Genomic DNA, 3,964 nt, shown 5'->3' on the forward strand with positions numbered 1-3,964 from the left:
CCGGAGAGGCCTGACGTCACTTCCCCTGGCTCAAGCACCGCGAGATCTCACCTTGTCGGGAACACGTTACTGTTTCCGTGGAAACGGTTTCTCTCCTCGAGGTGTCCGGAAGTTTCCCTTGCGTCCTTCTGCATTTTTGTGCTGCCGTGGAATCGCTTCCCATATTAGATGGGAATGGTTGAGAAAGGAAGGAACCAAATTCATAACTAAGCCCGTATTTGTCGGCCCAGAGATGGCTAGGAATGGCTGTGCGTCTTTTTTCACTTGGCCAGCTCCTTTAAGCCAGGCTTAATTTCCACGTCTTCCATGACGAGGGGGTGGGGGCTGGGGCTCAGTGATGGAGCGCTTGCCTGGGAGGTGTGGGGCCCTGGGTTCGATCCTCAGCACCACCTTCAAAAGATTAAAAAAGAAAAAAGAAGTTATTACAACTAAAAATATTTATTTATTTTTAAAGCAGACTAGGTTCAAATCCTTTTTCTATCACAGTAGCTGTGTGACTGCGCACGTTCTGTGCCTCGATCTTCATTCAAGATATATGTTGAATGAACAGGCTTCCCACCTGGAATTGACCTCTCCCTCCTCCACTTGACTTCAAAAGCATGCTGTTCCTTTCACTTTAAGCAATGGCTTTTTTTTTTTCTTGGTTCTGGGGATTGAACTCAGGGTCACTCAACCACTGAGCCACATTCCATGCCCTATTTTGTATTTTATTTAGAGACAGGGTCTCACTGAATTGCTCAGGGCCTCACTTTTGCTAAGGCTGGCTTTGAACTCGTGGTCCTCCTGTCTCAGCCTCCCCAGCCTCTGGAATTACAGGCGTGTGCCACCGCGCCCTGCCACAATGGCTTTTAACTGGCATGGAGTGTTTTTTAGGTCAAACATCTGTCTCTTACTAATCTCAGTGCCCTCTTGAGACCCAGGATAGGATTTGGTGCATAATAGGAAGTGAGAAATGCACATTTTAAGACTCCATGCAACGTATGTTTAATTCAGTACCTATATGCTCAACATGTTGTGCCTGGACACTAGAAATGTAGTAGTGAACAAAAATGATCTTAGTCCTTCTCTCCTGCAGATGATGAATTCATAAAGACCCTAGAAAAAAAGGTAGTGTGCCCTGAAGGAATGGAACATGGCTCTATAAGATCGTGCAACAGAGGAAATGGACCAGATCTGGGAACCAAAGGGGAAATCTTTCTTAAGAAAAAATGGCGCAAATTGACCTCTGAAGAAAGAGGCTTTGGAGAGGATGTAAGACTGTAAGGCAGACAGGGACCAAGTCAAGTAAGCAGTGTTCAAGATAGGGGCTTTTACCTGGGATGATTAAAAAACTACTGGAGGATTTTATAGAAGCAAGTGGCACAATCAGATTACATCTTTAAAAGAATGGTCTGGCTTCATATAGATAAAACTTCAAGAGAGCCAGTTAGGAAGCTATTGCAGTTGTTGACATGAAATCTTGTGTGCCTTGAATGATTGTACCATGAATAACAATGATTGAAACTCTTTAAAGTAGAGATGGAAATAAATTGATGGACTTGAGACATGGTTAGATGAATGACTTTCACACTTGTTCTTCAAAATAGAGATGGCCCTGAATGGCAGCAATTGGTCCTCAATCTTTGTCTCTTGCAGCACACAGATATTTTGATGTATAGGGTTCCCTTCCATGGATATACATGGGTTTTAGTGAAAGCCTAAAACATGGCAGAGAAAGAATTACAATAATTCAAAATAGCCATGACTGTTAATCAAACTTTTTTTTTTCAGTGCTGGGGATAGAACCCAGGGTCTCACACATGCTAGGCAAGTCTTCTACCATTGAGTTACCTAACACCAGCCCCTGTATTATTTGTACTTTGAAGTGAGTTGCCTATTTAGATTGTGGCAGCTGCTTTCAAACCATATCTCCTGCCGGCAACAGCAGCAGCACCTGGACCTTTTTTGAAAATGCAAATTCTTGGAGTCACTGTAGACCTCTCATATTGAAAACTCTGAAGGTGGTGCCCAGGAATCTGAGCTGAATGGCCTTGCCATGATTCTGGAGCACACTGAAACGTGAGAGCCTCTGGATTGAGCCAGCATACAATTTACACTCCCTCCCAAACAGCAAAGAGTAATTCCACCCTTATCTTTTCCTTTCAAGAATAAAGTGAAAGATTTGTGGTTGGAGGGTTAACCTTGAATATATTCTAATTGTATTTTTGGCAAGCCAGTAATTTGCAAAATCTGACAATTCCTGGAAGCAGGAACTCACCACCCACAGTGGCACAGCAGTTGATGGAGATGATACATTTAATCATTTCTTTTATTCTTTGGATACACATTTATTTTGTGTCAAATATGCATCAAGGCCTTTGCCAAGATGCTGGGAGTGTATCTGTGAAGAAGACAGAAAGTCCTTGCTGACATGAAAGGTTTGGTTGGGGGAGGAGGCAATTAGCAAGAAAATAAACAAAATAGTTTCATATAGTAATAAATGTTGTGAAGAAAGCAAAATATGGGTCAGCTCACGCCCTCTTTCTCTTCCCTCTGGTTCAGGCGCCTTTCTTCTAGTTGCCTCCTTGGGGCTGTTCCTAGTGGTGGCGACTGCCTTCCCCACCTCAGAACTTCACAGAGAAGATGTAGAGGATGGTGTCACTCGAAATAAACCAACACGTGCCTCTTCAGAAAAAAACCGCAGGACAGATTTCCTACCTCATCAAGGAAATCTTTGAAATGAGAAAAGAGCTGTGCAAGAATGATGAGACCTGTATCAAGAGCCATGTGGCAGTGTCCGAAAACAATCTGAACCTTCCAAAGATGATTGAAAAAGATGGATGCTTCCAAACTGGATACAATCGGGACAACTGCCTTGTGTGAATCACCTCTGGGCTTCTGGAGTTTCAGATGTACCTGAAGTACATCCGGAAAAGTTTTAGGAAAACAAGAACAGGGACAGAGCCAAACGTGTGCAGTACAGTTCTAAAGCCCTGATTGAGATCCTGAAACAAGAGGTTAAGGATCCCAATAAAATAGTCTTCCCTAGCCCAACTGCAAATATCAACCTGTTGGCAAAACTGGAGTCACAGAATGATTGACAGAAGGTCATGACCATGCAACTCGTCTTGAGCAACTTTGAGGATTTCCTGCAGTTCACCCTGAGAGCTGTTTGGAAAGCATAGTGTGGGCATCTAAGCTTATTGGTTCATGGACATTCCTTCCTATGGTCAGAAAACATGTCCTGTCCACTGGGTACCTACCTTATCTTGTTCTCTACGAAGAACTGACAGTTTGAGCATTAGGACACTATTTTAATTATTTTTAATTTATTGATAATTTAAATATCAATAAATTAAAAATAATTATTTTATTGAGGTAAATAATTATTTTATTGAGGTAAATTTATACATAATTTATACATAATATTGAGGTAAACTTATACATAAAATTATAAATATCAATCACATATAAATTAACTCAAATTGAGATTGAGATCCTGAAACAAGAGGTAAAGGATCCCAATAAAATAGTCTTTATTGGGATCTGATTTAAGTTAGAGATTTGAGTTAATTTATATGTGATTGATATTTATAATTTTATAAGTGCCACTTGAAATATTATTTTATATAATGGTTTTGAAATGATAATATAAAAGTCTAGGCAGTTTGAATATCCTGCTTCAGAGCCAGATCATTTCTTGGAATGTATAAATTTACCTCAGTAAAATTGCTATTTTATATGTTTTTTAAAGAAAAACAAAAGCAAAATATGGACACCAGGAATAGAAGATCAGGAGTTGCTTCTCTGAAATCTGAAGGATGGGAGCCAGTTAGAAAGATCTGGGGGGTGCTGGGGTTGTAGCTCAGTGGTAGAGTGCTTGCCTAGCATGTGTGAGGCACTGGGTTCGATCCTCAGCACCACATATAAATAAATAAATGTCCATAACCAACTAAAAATAATAATAAATTAAAAAAAGAAAGAT

This window comes from Marmota flaviventris, chromosome 17 (assembly GCF_047511675.1).
Source record: "Marmota flaviventris isolate mMarFla1 chromosome 17, mMarFla1.hap1, whole genome shotgun sequence".
Lineage (NCBI taxonomy): Eukaryota > Metazoa > Chordata > Mammalia > Rodentia > Sciuridae > Marmota > Marmota flaviventris.